Raw genomic sequence first — 18,050 nt, forward strand, 5'->3', positions numbered from 1 at the left:
GAAATTATCAGACATCCTTAATAATATTCGATGAGATCTTTAGACCCTTAGTGATTAGTAAATCTAGAGTGTGTCCACGATGTACATGCTGAGTCCGATCAAACGTTTTTAAAACAGTTTTGATTTCTTTTGCCATATTGTTTTCTGCATTATCTATGTGAATGTTAAAATCTCAGAGGAAATTGTTGATAGCAGTTTTGGAAAGCTGGAGAGTATTTTGGAGGCCTGTAAATAACGATAAGTAAAATATGTGGAGCACCTTTTAACACAATACCCAGATAACCGAAAGATGGGTAATTCCCAAATGATATTTGCTTATTCAAATGGCTCTTTTCCACTACACATTACCAGCTCCACTCGGCTCACCTTTGTTTGGTTTTCCACTGTGTAGATGTTGTAACTGTACCTGCTTTCGGGTACTTTTTTACCACCTCCGGCGAGGTACTGAGGGAACTAATGCGAGCTGAGCCGATACTAAAATGTGACGTGAAAACAATGCCGACTGCTGATTGGACAGAGAGAATCGTCATCATTACACGCGCCAGATGGACTATCCAGAATAAGTCCAGGTTGTATGTGGTTTTTAAATCATTGACTAGAAGTGATTTATTTTTAAGTGAGTGGATGTTTAAAAGTGCTAACTTAACAGTCTCACTTTTTAGTTTGGTGAGTAATAGGCACCAGATTAGATGGGTTTGCTGTATGACTGTTGAAGGCCTTAGACTTTCTCTCATGTAATTTAACTGTAGCGTGACAGCGCCCTCTAGTGTTACTGTACAGTCATTTCACATTAATGGATTCTAGTGTTGGACTTGCAAATCCAGATGACTAAAAATAAATATTTCCTTTATGACATCATCCTCCAGGAAGTGACATCATTATGGAGGGAAAACAGCAGGACAAGTTTTTTTATTATTATTATGGAAGAACTAATACATTTTGTGGTTGTTGCTCTTTCATTGAACAATATATGAAGAGTTCAAATGCAAAAGCCTCTAAATGCCATTTGAAATTTTCTTCTAAAATGACCATTTTTATCAAACTTGTATATTTAAGTTCAGTAATTTCACTTAAATGACAATTAATAGGTAATCTTCATTGCCATTTAAGTGAAATTACTGAACTTAAATATACAAGCTTGATAAAATCATCATTTTAGAAGAAAATTTCAAATGGTACTTAGAGGCTTTTGCATCTGAACTCTATATATATAAACAACAGAAGGAAACCCCCCCAAAAAATCCTGGATTTGTGCACATCAAAATATATAATAACTCTGAAAAGAAAAAGAAAGAAAAGCACAGTGAGGTTACATCATATCTTTGAATAAGTCAGAATTTTGCACTGTTTTAACCCTATTTATAAGTCTAAGGGATTAAATAAAAGAATTAAATTCATCACAAAAAAAGAGGAAAGCGTAAAGGAGACGTTAGCCATTTTTGCCTCTGAATGAAGAATTTTGCGCACATGATAGAGCTTTGGGTTTTAATAATAAAAGATGTGTGTGTCACATCACTTGAGCTAAATAAACTAATATTAAAATCAGCCCAAAATGTATTGGTTATTTATTTATTTATTTATTTCGAGCAATATATAATTACACATGAGTCATGACAAGGCAATAAGAAGCATTTTGATTAATCTATACAAGCCTTTAATTTCATCATACTTTCATCAACTTTAACAAATAATTGCATTGTTATACTACAATTATAAAAATAAATGGACCGCTGTTTTTTTCTTCAACAAAACCACAACAAGAGCAAGTTTATCAATATGAGAATATTTCGATATGGACGAGTTATCAGGAACAGCATCAGGGAGTGTGTGACTGATTCTGTGGTTTAGTCGGGTTATCTCTGTAAAACATTCATCCTGTTTGATCAAATTACACAAATCATTTCGATAATATCAGCATTTCACAACATGCTGAAATATAAAGTTGAACACTGACTAGGCTACATCCAGCTCTTTATGTAATGTTCCTGATCACTGTGTGAGGAGGACGAGTTTTGATTTCTGAATATCTGCTATTGTTTATAGACACGCTTCCACACACACATTAGCTTATTATACAGCATTAAAAGCCCCATAAAGTGTGTAATAACCGTTACATGTGTGTGATGTCATTAAAGTGATGAAATTAATGCGCAGAGAAACATCATGCTGGATATGAACGACTTCACGTTAAAGAACGAATCGATCGAGGCTTTTATCGAGCGTCTGCTCGTGATGTCTCTGGTTCATTAATGCGCTGCGGTGTGTAACACACTCATTAACATGTTCGTCTGTGTGTAACACACTCATTAACACCTGTGATCGCCTGTGATCACTGGCCCGTAAAGTGGACACGGGGCACCATTGCATTATGGGATTTGAGGGAAAATCAATTTTGGACAGAGACTTTTTTTCTGTAAAGTAGAATGTCTACTTTTTATATATTGTGTGTGTGTGTGTGTGTGTGTGTGTCCAGTGCAGGTTTCTACATGCCCGTAGAACAGCTGTCTGTATGAATGGAAACGGGGTCAGACCTGTCAATCAACATTCAACAGCTGTGTGTGTGTGTGTGTGTGTGTGTGAGAGAGAGAGAGAGAATGCGTTTTAAATAGTGTGTGATAATGTACAGACAGCTGACTTTATTGGTAAATAAACCAAACTAAATAAACCAGTAATGATCAACAGTGACTGATCAAAACTCTTTCAGTTTCATGCATTTCTACTTGGCAAATAAATAAATGGGCATGAAATATTGTTTTTGTTGTTGTGTTTGGACAGAAGCGTCTGTAAGTGCATAGACGCAAACATGAGATACACAACTGTACAAAAGCTGAGGGTTGGGAAGGATTTTGAATATTTTCTGCTCATCAAGGCTGCATTTATTTGTTAAAAAGGAATAGAATAAAAAAATTAATAAATAAATAGAATAATATATATATATATATATATATATATATATATATATATATATATATATATATATAAAATAAATATAGAAAATCAGCTATTTCCTATGTGAATATAAAGTAGTAAATTAGTATAGTAGTCACATGATCCTTCAGAAATCACTCTAATATGAGGATCTGATGATCAACATTTACGAAATTGTGATTTATTTTATTCTTCAGGATTGTTTGACGATTAGAAAGTTCAAAAGAACTGCATTTATTTAAAATATAATTTTTTTCACTTTTGATCAAAAACGGTCCAGGTATTGAACTGCACATGGGAACAGAAGCAGTGACGGCCATGTTCAATCATTGTTTGGCGTATAATAATTGCATTCGTGAGCCTTTTTTGTACCAAAGGGATTTACTTTTCATTGCAGCCATACCCTTTAAATATATGTTTTATAGTTTATTCATTGGTATTTTTATATTTATTTACTTGTATTTATTTGTTTGTTTATCATTTTTTGTTTGTTTTTGTCAATTATATTTATTTGTATTTGTTATTTATTTTTCATTTGTTAATATTTTAATTTTAATACATTTTTATTAGTTTCTTACATTTAAAAAAAATGCATTGTTGCTTTTATTTTCATTTATTTTTATTTATTTATTGGTATTTTAATTAATTAATTTTTTTGTTTATTTTTGATTTTTTTGATCACTTATTTATTTTGATCACATTTTTTTGCCATTTTGTTTTAATTTGTGTATTCCTTTGACATTTAAACCATAACTCTGGCATTTCTAACGTCTCCATCTCATGATTAAGATAGATGTGAAGAGATGTGTGTTCATGCATGTGGATGTCCTCAGTTTGCCATTTCAGATTGATCCGCATCACTCGTCGCTGATATAAATCTGAGCGAATCTCCCACAGGAGCCGAGAAACGAGTAAACATAATTTATGACCCCAGGAGCTTTTAAATGGCCAAAACAAAGCAGCCGCTCGTGTTTCTGCCATTAATATTTGATTGGTTTTCTTTTACAAGGTCACAGGGTGGCACTTTACACTGGACATCGGCCACAAACAAACAAACATCCAGAGAAATGACCAATATCTCCATATTCATATGCACACAGAGATGATGGAGAGTTCGTCACTGACGACTCGGACGCATAAAACTCACGTTTACATGTGAAGAATAAGAAGGTCATGTGACCAGTGGAAAATCCCCGAGCGAGTCTCCGTTGTGGAGTGTGTTTACTGATGTTATCAGGGAAGATCCACGTGTGATTCGTGATTTCTTTTAAAAACTGAGCTACTTCTGTTCAGACACACACTCGTGGAGAAGCTGATTCTGCTTCACACACACTCACACACTGATAATAGTTCATTATGAGATCTCATCACACAGCGTTTCTGTCTAGGATTAAAGCTTGTGATGAAACGAACAAATGTAATGTGTGTGTGTGTGTGTGTGTGTGTGTGTGTGTGTGTGTTCAGGCTCTGAATGGGCTTTTTTGCACATTTTTACTCCAGTGAAATTTTTCAGGGTAATGAAAGCGCATTTATTCATTAATTTTGAACGGTAAACAGTTTCACCAGAACTCCTTTACTAGGTGTCCTCTATCACTTTTTAATGGACACCCCACAGCCAATCAGAATCGAGTATTCACCAGACCGTGGAATAACTACTTTAGGGATAGGGTAGGATTAGGATGAGGGTTAGTTGCATGTAATTGTGCATAATTTACTGTTATTACTGTGGTAAAAAGGACACAGTAAAATAGAGTGGTAATCTAAGTTCTGATAAACTGAACTGAAAGTATTAAATAATCACAATGACACTAACACACAGCACAATTAAAATGGAAAATATAAAAATAAAAACACTCAAAGAATTAATAAAAACTGTAATGCATATAAATGATAATCTGTGTGAGTCTAAACATGTTTTTCTCATTAGTTTGCGTGTGTGTTTTCATCTTTTGTGATGCTGAACGTGTTCATAAACGCAACAAAACTACTAAAACTTGAAATAAAAAAAAAAGTCTATTAAAAATAATTCTTTATTGAAACTATGAATAACTATAATAGTATATTTGTCAATCTAAAATAACACAGGATATTTGGAAGCCTGACTTAATAAAACCACAGAAACAAATCAAATTAGAAAACAACTAAATTAAAACTTTTAATCAAAACCAAAACTTTAAGTACAGTTAAAATTAAAATAGAAAAAAAATTCAAATGAAAACATTCAAAGTATTAATTAAAGCTATAAAGTGTGAGCTATAATCAGCTGTGCTGAACATCATCTTTCTCTTATTAGTGTTTTCATCTTTTGCGCGGCTTAATAATGTGTGTGTTCTCCGTCCAGACGCTCCGTCACTGCGAGTGATCATGACATCATCAGTGTGTGTGTGTGTGTGTGTGTGTGGGTGGGTGTGTGGGTCGCGGGTGTCTCCAGACCTCCTGTGTTCCTCTCAGTCACGGGACAAAAGACAAAAGACACCCGAGGCCGTGATGTGAGGCGAGGACAGGTCCTGGATCAGCGGCACTCGTGTGTGAAGAGCCGAGAGACTTTAGAAGTGAGGTGTGAAAACTCTACAGGAGATCCGGGGTCATAGTACATCTTACTGAAATTAAGTTTCATTTATTTTATTTTTATTCATTTTCTATTCTGATGGTTTTCATTCCAAGGCAAAATTTCTCATTTTTGTTTCAGCATTAAAACTGAAAATAATAAAACTTTATGGATGTTTTAAAATACAAAAATACAATCTGATAAAAATGAGTAGGGATGCACGATATATCGGCCACATTATCGGCATCGGCCGATATATGATCATTTTTAATGTTACCGTTATCGGCCCAACAAGAACATTTAGCCGATATCTAAAAGCCGATAAATAATGTATTATTTCCTTCAGCTGAGGCACTTTAGATGCGCACTGTTCAACATGATGCTTTTAAATTGCTTGAAATACGATTGAAATCACTTTAAAATGTAAAATCCAGTTAAAGTGCAAAATCTGCAGCGCAAGTCTGTCATATCGGCTACACAACATTAAAATAAGAACATCATAATTGTGTTTGTATCTTGGCTTAAAGGAGGAGACTTTTTTTTATAATCAGGCTCTCAAAAATTTAGATTTATCGGCCGATATATCGGTTATCGGCTTTCAGATACAAAGAATTATCGGTATCGGCCAAAATTGTCATATCGGTGCATCCCTAAAAATGACACATCGACAACAAAATTATTCAACTTTAATATATACATGTGTGTGTTTGTGTGTTCGTGTGTGTGTGTGCTCGTATGTGTGCTCGTCTGTGTGTGTCTCAGTATGCATGTGTTAGTGTGTGTGTGTGAGAGAGAGTTTGTGTGTGTTGTTTGTTTATGTAGGCTTTATAGAGATCATAAACCTGACTTGATAAAAATGAAAACTACTAAAAATGTATTCCATCAGAAGTTTTTATCATTTTTATAAGCTTTTATTTCATATTCATTAGTCATGTATTGGGTTTTGTAATATAGTATATTGAAAATAAAGAAACAGAAATTTTTTTTTTTTTCCCCATCGCTGATGGATTTTCCTTTTTTTTTTATTGCAGATTAACAAAACAGTAACACATACCAGGTAAGATTCAGTGAGGCACATCTACAATACAGAAGGAGGAAAGGGGAAAAAGAAGAAGAAAACAAACAAACAAAAAACATAAAAAACAACAACAACAAAAAAGAAACACAGAGAACAGAAAAATACAAAACAGCCCCACACAGTCATCGACAAATTGGTATATGTAGGCACACGAGATCCTTTCTGTGATGCAATTGGGTATATCTGAATAGTCGTAGAGGATATGATAGAGACTTTGACAAACACACACAAAAAAATATTAATAAAAAGTATAATGTCATAAATGATGATAAAATACCACCGTCACTCATCTGTGAGAACTGTAACTGTGTGTGTTTTCATCTCTCCTAGATTCCCGCTGTGAAACACTCGTCGTTGTGTTTGAAGTATAATGTGGTTTTTGGTTTGTTATTAATCTGAGAGAAATGAGAGAGATATGCTAATCTAGAGTTGTGAATGCGGATAGAAGACCAAACCACACGAGACATCCCAAAACACAGAGGTTAAAGATGCAGGGATGACTTCATTAGCCTGGAACCTACACACACACACACACACACACTTACTAGCTATGTAAATGGGGACATTCCACAGACGTAATGGTTTTTGTACTGTACAAACTGTATATTTTAACCCTAAGGTTTAGGATATATATACCCATCACACACACACTAACCAACCCAACCCCTAAATCTACCCATCACAAAAATAACTTTCTGCTTTAAAAAAAATAATAATAATAATTAAAAATTATTTTAATTTCTTTATTTTTATACTTTTATTTATTTTCATTTATTTTTATGTATTTATTGGTATTTAAATTATTTTAATTAATTAATTATTTTGTTTTTTTTTTATTTGTTGATCACTTGATTATTTTGGACACATTTTTTTTTTTTGCCATTTTGTTCTAATTTGTGTATTCCTTTGACATTTAAACCATAACTCTTCATAACTCTTGACCAGATTTACAAATGATGACGTTCCTAAAAGAGGGTTTTTGGAAACTTTGTCAGGATTTGGTCACTTCTGGGTACAAATTTGTCCCCAAAATATAGTTAAGTAGGCACACACACTCACTCACACACACACAGTCAGTCTAAAAAAAAAAGTGTGTGTGTGTGTGTGTGTCTCAGAACAGTCAAGGCTGAGTGTATTGATGTGTAAAGCGCTTCACAGCAGGACAGGAGGATGATGTCATCACTCAGGTGTTCGGTCTTCAGAAGCGCGGGGTCAGCATGTTTGCATTAGCGTTTGAATAGAGCAGATTATCAGCCCGGGTTAGAGGTCAGGATCCTGCGGAGACGAGTGTGTGTGTGTGTGTGTGTCTCATACACAGGTGTGGGAATGTCTGTTTGCAATGAGCTTGAGCCGTAAAATAAAAAACAATGACTGAGAATGATGTACAATGAATGACTCAAAGACAGAAGCACAGCAGTGTGGTTAAACATTATTTCCACACTCCTTTAAAATATCGTTTATTTCACAGTTCTCAAAGCAAATGGGGAATGTTCTCAAAACTTTGACAAACATTCTTCCGGTGACATCACTACAATTTGTTCAGAGTTATCTGGTCTTTAATAACACTCTCAAAACATTAGCACAACACTTTTGTTTGTACATCGTTCATCGTTTTTTAAACGTCACTTGTTTCAGAGCAGTCAGAGAACGTTCAAAAGCACCGTTCCCATAATGTTTGAAGAAAGATTAAATATAATGTTCCCTTAAAGGGATAGTTCACTTTGAAATTAATTTTTGATATGTTTTATCTGACCTCAAGGGCATCCAAGATGTAGGTGTCTTTGTTTCCACAGTATTTTCAATTTTGACATTTTTCAGTCAAACCGTTGTTGTCTATCAGTCACACACTGGAGGCTAAGGGGCTCCACCAAAGAGCAGCACAGAGAAGTCCAAATTAAAAACGAAACGAGCGGTTTGTGTAAGAAAACCAACAGTATTTATATCGTTTTTACCTCGTGTAATCACAGTGATCTAAATCAGTTGTTCAATGTCCAACTGAACCGAACTGAATCAGTTCAATGTTACGCCGGAAGTGATCGCTTGCATGTGACGTCACTCAATATTTACACGGAGATTTCGGAAGTTTTACCTTTTACTAAACATATTTAGATATATCGAAATCGTCTTCCATTGCGGTTTCCCGTATATCTAAATATGTTCAGTGAAAGTTAAAACTTCCCAAATCTCTTTGTAAATATTGAGTGACGTCGGCGCGCAAGCGATCACTTCCAGACCGAAGCGCCCGTGCCGTCAGATCATTTTGTCATGGCTGTGATTACAAGAGGTAAAACGATATAAATACTGTTGGTTTTCTTACACAAACCCAGGGCTCCAGACTAACTTTTTTTACTAGGAGCGCTGTTGCCCCTGACTGAAAATTTTAGGAGCGCAAGCAGAAAATTTAGGGGCACACCTTAAATCAGCTTGCAAAGCAATTATTCAAATTTCCCCCAAAATAACTGTAATACTGACAAATTCTTTAATAATAAATAGACTTGACATTATGATATGCTGTTTTATTTTAAGTTCACAGGGCTCCAGACTCAAAGTTAAGGGCAGCATCACCTCAAATGAGAACTCACAGCGAGTTCTACAAAAAAATAAAATAAAATAAAAATGTGGTAGCACGGAGGCTGACAATAAATCACTAAGCTTAATTTAGGGTGTAGATGAAAGTAGATGAAATTAACTTTAGTTACTATCATTTATAATGTCTTAATATTAATTAATAAAAGTAGTGAAATATGTATATGGATTATGGAGTGAAAATAGCCAATAAACATCCTGTTTACAATGGTAGCCTATTATTATTTTTTGTGTTTAAATAAGAGTTTTCCAACATCTTAATTTTTCGTTTTAGGACAATCTTTAAAGGATGAACAAAAAATGTGTTGGTAATCACATAAAAAATACAAATATGATATTATTGAAGTGCTGGGAAAAGATGTGTAGTAGGCTACTTGTAAGCATTTGATAATTTCTTACACATTATCATATTTATGGTTAGAATTAACTTACTACATTAGCCTAAATCCATGGTTCTGTTAGGCTGATTTGTGGACTGAAAGCCTAACGTCAAGTGTTTCTCCTGGTTTCCACGTCAGCGCTGTTTGATTTGATATGGTTTATAACAGAACTCTGCGCCGAATCGGAGTGTTTCTCACTGGATCTCGTGGTGTTGATGTTATTAATTCTGAGGCGAATTCAATGGATTTCTTTACTGGATCTAGTAACAGTGTTGCGTGAGCAAGATCGACCCGCGACTGGCAAGTTCGGGGCTTTATTTTGTCAATGGTTCGGATCGCTGCTGCAGCTCCACAGTCCTAATCATAGCTATGAGTGGCGTATTTTCGTTCCACTTTCATTTTGTTTACATTCGCTGCTAGGTAACGACTAACGAGTCGATAGATCGCTGATTGCTCAGACGCACATCAGGTTGTAATATTTGTCTCCGTCTCCTTCCCACAGACGTTTACGCGCGCTATTCTTGTCACGGATTCATTGACGCCCCCCTTCCACGCTTTACCATGCGTTTAACGTGTGGCAAATTTACTGGTCGCACATGTGCGACTGGATGTAAAATTCAGTCGCACACTCTCAAATTTTGGTCGCAAAATGCGACCATTTGGTCGCAGTCTGGAGCCCTGAAACCGCTCGTTTCGTGTCTTAGGCCATCAATGTGTACTTACATTTACGAGTCATTAAATCATGTTTAATTTGGACTTCTCTGTGCTGCTCTTTGGTGGACCCCCTTAGCCTCCAGTGTATGACTGATAGACAACAACGGTTTGACCGAAAAATGTCAAAATTGAAAATACTGTGGAAACAAAGACACCTACATCTTGGATGGTAAGATAAAACATACCAAAAATTAATTTCAAAGTGAACTATCCCTTTAAACATTTTTAAAAAAATGACTTTTTAAACATCAGAAATAATGTTTTCATAACTCGACTTAACTTGGCTTAATGATGTAACTTACACACACACACAAATAAAGTTAGAAAAATACAAATTGATCCGAAAGTCAGTTTTGTGATCTTCAGAGTAAAGCGGCTGGTCTCCTGTGGAGATGAGGGATCAGTGTGTTTATGGCTGAGTCTCTTTCTCTCAGGTTATATTTGTCTGCAGCACATAAATCAATATTGTTGCTTTCATCTGCCTCCTTAGGATGCTTCACACACACACACACACACACATTGACTAAAGATGCAGAGCTAGCCGGAGGTCCAGATCAAGGCATTAGTCTCTCAGGTGTCTCACATGATTTAGTTCCTCCAATGATTTCTGTTCAGTGATGGAAGATGTCAGAATGCCATTAGTGGCCACACATGTAATATTAATATGTGTGTCAGGAGGTCAGCGCGTGCTGTTATGATGGACGTGTTCAAACTCAGCGAGATATTCTTTCGTCCGACCGCTGACTCTGCCCGAGGCCTCTGATAACATCCCAGAAAACAAAAGATGAACCTCGTTGAGATCAAGCGTGCTCCAGCTATTGATCGAGGACAACAGGACAGAGGTCATTGTCTTGCTGATCTGAAGGTGTGTGTGTGTGTCCCATATCAGTGTGTGTGGAGATGCTGGAGCTGTTAGATGTGAACATCAGAGGTGATCGGCTGTGCCACGCTGGGTTCAGATGAAAGATTTCAGCAGAGAAGCGACCGCATCTGAACACACACCGGAGTGTGTCGGACCACCCTGATGCGAGGATGATCTGGATTCAGATCCTAGACTAGACTTTTCCCCACTTATATTTCATTCCTGCTCTCCTGAGGATGCGTCGATCCTCCACTCAGCTACAGGTGCAACTCGGAAAATTACAATATCATGCATCGTGTTATATTTTTGATGATTATGGGTTACAGTTTATTAGGGCTGGGTAATAAATATCGATTTCTCGATATTAATCGATTATCATTTTTTACGAACCGATATCGATTATTAAATCTCAAGAATCGATTAGTCATCCTGTTTCATTTGAATAAATGGGACAGTGTATCGCGGCTGCGCGCATCAAAAAAATCGCAATAATATTTGTCCTTTGTTACTATTGATATGAAACAAAGTCTCAATTTTCAAATTACGTCCATTTTCTTTAGAAATTCAAAAACACAAATAGTGTTTTGGCGCTGTGGCGTGAGATCGCTCTGGCGCAGCTCAAGAGAATCTGAATCGAAATCGAATCGAATTGCAATCGAATTGTGAAATTTGTGTCAATACCCAGCCCTACAGTTTATGAAACCCCCCCAAAATTAGAATATTACATAAAAATCAAAATGAGAAAACACAGCATCTAAATGATCATTGATGAAACTCAAGAACAATAATACTGCAGACGTGAAACAAAGAAAAGACACAGGTACTGCTAAACCATGACCACCATGTGTTTTAAGAAAGTAAAGTACTTTATTTTTATTAACGATATTTACTAGGGATGCACCGATATGACAATTTTGGCCGATACGATAATTCTTTGTATTTGAAAGCCGATAAATATATATCGGCCGATAAATCAAAATCCATGTTTTTAGACAATTTTTGAGAGCCTGATTATCAAAAAAAGTCTCCTCCTTAAAAGCCCAGATACAAACACAATTATGATGTTCTTATTTTAATGTTGTGTGGCCGATATGACAGACTTGCGCTGCACATTTTGCTTTTTAAAGTGATTTCAATCGTATTTCAAGCAATTTAAAAGCATCATGTTGAACGGAAATAATACATTATTTATCGGCTTTTAGATATCGGCTAAATGTTCTTGTTGGGCCGATAACGATAACATTAAAAATACAGATAATGTGGCCGATATATCGTGCATCCCTAATATTTACAGCTTATGGAAAGGCTCTATTCGTCTCCAAAGATAGAAGGAATCGACCCCTCATTTAGACCAAGTCGATCGGCGAACCCTTCTGTATACTGGCGGATGTTGTTGTATACTGCTTTGGGTCACTACATCCGACAACCGAACATTTTGACTTGCCCTCTCGTAACGTCTGCATCATTGAGCTCGGACTACAAAATCGCAGCGAGAAATAATAATGGCGGATTTCTTGAAGTGTTGGGCCGGTAGTCGATGTCCTTATTCATCAGTTCCGCTGCAAATACTGTGACGTAATTGTTCAAAAAACATCACAGAGAACAGAAAAATTGGAACAGGTTGAAAAATATGACCAAAACAGAATTATAAAGATATAATTTCATCTTTTCTGTACACTCTAAAAATATTTTCAAGATTTGTTACCACAACATATTTTCTTTTGTCAAATCAACTTTATAATAATTTATTTAGTTGAGATAACTTATTATTTTGAGTTTCTGATGGTTAAATTAATCTCCTTCATTGTATTAACTCACTTTTTCCAGTTCAATCAACTTACAATTTTAAGGCAACCAGGTTACTTACTTTTTTTAAGTTAAACCAACAACATTTTTTACAGTGTAGTAATCACAACATTTTTTCTTTTGTCAAATCAACTTTATAATAATTTATTTAGTTCAGATAACATATAATTTTGAGTTTCTGATGGTTAAATTAATCTCCTTCATTGTATTAACTCACTTTTTCCAGTTCAATCAACTTACAATTTTAAGGCAACCAGGTTACTTACTTTTTTTAAGTTAAACCAACAACATTTTTTACAGTGTAGTAATCACAACATTTTTTCTTTTGTCAAATCAACTTTATAATAATTTTATTTAGTTCAGATAACATATAATTTTGAGTTTCTGATGGTTAAATTAATCTCCTTCATTGTATTAACTCACTTTTTCCAGTTCAATCAACTTACAATTTTAAGGCAACCAGGTTACTTACTTTTTTAAGTTAAACCATCAATATTTTTTTACAGTGTACTTATAAACACTCCAAATATACAACAAAATGCATTTAAGGGCTAAAAAAGTGGATTTAGCATGATATGTCCCCTTTAAACAAAGTTGCTTGCTTTAGCACACACTAAATATCTGCAAATTTAGTGTATGTGTGTGTGTGTGTGTGTGTGTGTGTCAGTTCCATTAGTTCAAACGATTATTCTAATTCCAAACGTATTAACCTAATGACTGAATTTGATATTATCGCGCTGGCAGTGTGTTTCCGAGTTAATGAACAACACACACACATCTCTCAATTGTGATTATCCATGCAGGTCTAATTTCAGCTTAATTTCTGATTGGTTCTTGGACTGCCGATGTTGAGCGCGGTCTGGCCTGAGGAGACGGACCTCTTCACTCCTCTGATGAGGACTCGTGTGGATGTGTGTGTGTGTGTGTGTGTGTGTGTGCACACTGATGCGCTTTGATGTGGGGTTTACTCGCCATGAGCGTCTATTGATCGGCCGTTAGATACACTCACATCAAAGACCGGTTAACAGCGTCACCTCATCACCCAGGAATGCGGTGAAACGCTGGTCAACGCTGAACACACACACACACACACACACATATACACACATAACTGTGAGTTGTAAAGTTTACTGCTAATCGTTGAGAAGTCCAAGCAAGGAAATAAAATGTGTATATTTGGAAAGAGAAATTGCTAAAATCTTGAAATTGTATAAGCGTTCTCAACAATGTCTGAAACGGTGCTCAGATTTGCACGTTGTTGTTTTTTCGGGTAAGCTAAGAACATGCTTCATGTAAATTTAACTAGTTTTCAAGTCACAATATATTTAACTAAATTTTTTACGCCATTTTTAATGCATCAGATTTATTATGTCAAGTCGCCTTCATTTATAAAGCGCTTTTAACTACTTTATGAAATATTTTAGGAAACTCTCATTTGTCAACATTAGTTAACACAAACTAAAGATTGACATTCATATGTTAATTTCAACATTGTTCATTGTTAGTTCCTGTTAGTTAATTAACTAATGTTCCCTAAATTTAATGTTACATGTGAGGAATTGTGATTATTCGAGTAAATTCATTTTTATACCAATTTTTATTTTTATATCACAATTAATCATGTTGACAGGCCTTATTTTCAGGTTCCAACTGATTTCATTCAACATTCCTTTTAAGTTTTTTAACAAGTATTTATATTTAATTTCTACTTTGTTTTTTTTTATCTAGAGAAATATTTGTAATAGTTTTAGTTTTATTTAAATGCCGAGAAAATGTTAATAATCAGTGTGTCGTCGTCTTTCTTTCACACATTAAGAGCCCGAACCACAGTGTGATTTTCCAAATGTCACACACACACAAACACACACACACACTTTAGCGCAGCAGGTGATGATGTCATGCCTCACATCACTCATGTGGTTAAATGTTCAACTATCACCTCATGCTCAACGTCCTCCTGTCTGACACACGTATTTCCCTTCCACTTACACACACACACACACACACCTTCGGCTTGTGGTGGATGTGGAGCAGAAAACACCCTGTTCACTTGTGTCCCTGATGTTCATCAGATCTGAAATGCTGCAAGTAGACGTATTGTTTATGAGACTGTAACAAATGAAACCTTGGTAAAATGATCCCTATCAAATAAACAGGAGGAAAATACAATGCATGTGCAGCCGTAAAGCCCATCATTTCTGTCAAAATTTAAATTTTATAATTTAATGTATTTGATTTTAATGACATATTTGATTTTATACATTGAAAAAAAGTGGTAACCTAAAAATGAACTGCCTGTCAGAAATAATATTTAGTATTGCTGAATAAACTTAAATACAACTAAATAAATTTGTAATGGTTACATTTCAAAGTTCTTACCGAGTTTATTTTTCCGACCACATTATCAGATTTTTTTAAGCATAAACTTTCTTCATTTTGATAAATTTTCCCCACAACAGAAGATTTTTTTTAATCCTGCTGTATTATTGTGCAAAAGTAAATAGTATAGTTTTTCACAATAAATATGCTGGGTTGTTTTGACCCAACTTTGGGTCAAATATGGACAAACCCAGCCATTGGATTACATTTTTTAATTAACATTTTTAACCCAACATTTGGGTCTGTCCACATTTGACAACCCAGCATTTTTAGACTGTACAATAAAATGCAAGATGTATATTTTTTTGCTGTGCATTTAAAACGTGTTTTTATCAAAGCTTCTGCATCTTTATTTACAATTATCACATCTAAAAACCGGTCTTATTCAAATAAGAAATATTATTTAATATGGATGATTCAACCCAAATACTAACAAATTTATACTAACAAAATATATTTTTTTACGAGTTGAATCAAATAAAAAGCTTTTTAAAGTAACAATGGCTACTTTTTTTAGTGTGTTTTACATGATTTTCAGACATTTTGATGCATGGTTCAAGCATCTAGATACACACTAAATAAAAAATACTGAGTTGTTTCAGCCCAAATTTGGGTAAAATATGGACAAACCCAAATGTTGGGTTAAAAATCTAATTTAAAGTTCTAACCCAACCTCAACTTTCACTTTGAACTGTACATTTTTTATTACATTTTTAACCCAACATTTGTGTTTGTCAATATTTGACCCAAATTTGGGTTGAAACAACTCATTTTTTAGCGTGTGTACTCAGTTTGGGATGCATTAAAACTCTTTGCGTGGAGAAGTGTTGTGTGTGTCTGATAGTTGTGTTGGTTAACTGTCTAATGAAGCTCATCTGGGTTGTCGGTGATCTGTCTGGTCAGAGTTGATTGACAATACTTTTGTTAAAGAATCTGACATCATTTCTCATTCCATAACGTCTGTCTGGACGAGGACGATCAACACGCTCATCGTTCACACACACACACACACACACACACACACACACAGTCTGGGGACTTTGGAAAGTCTCTCAGCTGCTGGTTTAAATAATTAATGTCATATACATTAAGAGACCTTCATGGATTGATAGGCGCCGCGGTGTGAATCCCCTCCTCATATATGGCTCGTGTTGCACTGACTTCTGGAATGGAAATGATTGATCTTTAATATCGACGGTCTTTTGCAGATTAATAATTTACACAACACCTCCGCCATATTCATTACAGTAACTCAAGCATGTTGTTGCATTTTTTGTATCGTTGCAGCATGATAATATGACCATTATTTGAAACTGAGCGAGCTGAATAAATGACGAGTCTGAGATGATCTGCGCAGATAGACACGCATTATGTTGCCGTTGCGATACACATCAGACGTACTGTTGCGCTGCGAGTGTGTGTTTGTGTCTGGCAGGGTTAGTGACTTTCTCTGGTGGACTGTCGGCAGGCATTACTCCGGTGGTGAAACGAGAAGCGGCTTTACTGAGGTCAGTCTCTGATTACCTGTTCCCACCCCGGGTCAAATGACTCTTAAATGTGTTGTTTACACTTCTACCTCATCTGACTCTGGTCTGAGCCTCACACACACACACCACACATCTGCACACTCACATCTACACACACTTCTACCTCATCTGACTCTGGTCTGAGCCTCTCACACACACACCACACATCTGCACACTCACATCTACACACATTATATATTATATTTCAGCTGTAAAGAAGACAATAGTGATATTATTATGTTGATTCAGTTCAGTTCAATAACAGTCAGCGATGCAAAGTCTCAGTTTGGTTCTGTTGTCACATTACTGAACATTAATCGTCTGTTAAACTGTTAACTCTGTTTGGAGAGGAAATGACCTCATGCATCCTGACATTATTAGCCACAACACACAAATGTGTGACCTCACCTTGAATGTATGAGATGTGTGTGTGATAATCGCGTATGATTGTCTTTGGAGAGACGTGATGATGAACACACAACAACACATGAGTTTAGAGGATGAGGTTAATAAACAGAGCTGTCTGAAGGGTGTTTTAATATGAGGTCATTTAGTGTAAATCAGTTCTTCCCCAGAATAACCTCTATCATCGTGTCCTAGCCCGTGAGAAATCTGCTTCAGAAATAGTTTTATATTGAGATAAATTTCACAAATAATTACAAAATAATGGATTTTGAAGTAGAAGGACTGAAATGTGTTTTTGTTGTTGTTGTTGTTTTGTATTCCAATAAACCTGTTTAATTTTGGACAGTGTGAAAGATGAAAGATAGAAAGACTGAAATGGTATTTTCTTCAGAAAGTAATAAAGAATTTTTTTAATTTTTACTTTTATGGTTTCACCAAACTACCATATTACTTTTTTATTCCTTTTTGCCGCTTTTTATGTGGAATTTTGTACTGTGGCGTTTTGGTTTTGTGTAATTTTGTGACGTTTGGTTTTGTTTTGTTGCTTATTGTTGCATTTCGCCTTATGTCGTTTTGTTTTATGATGTGTTGCATTTAGTTTTATGATTTTTTTGCATTTTGTGTTATGATGTTTGGTTGCATTTTGTTTTATGATTTTTGGTTGCATTTTGTTTTATGATTTTTTTGCATTTTGTTTTATGATGTTTTGTTGCATTTTGTTTTATGATTTTTTGCATTTTGTTTTATGATGTTTTGTTGCATTTTGTTTTATGATTTTTTGCATTTTGTTTTATGATGTTTTGTTGCATTTTGTTTTATGATTTTTTGCATTTTGTTT

The sequence above is a fragment of the Pimephales promelas genome, chromosome 15, assembly GCF_988280905.1.
Source record: "Pimephales promelas chromosome 15, fPimPro1.hap1.1, whole genome shotgun sequence".
Classification (NCBI taxonomy): Eukaryota; Metazoa; Chordata; class Actinopteri; order Cypriniformes; family Leuciscidae; genus Pimephales; species Pimephales promelas.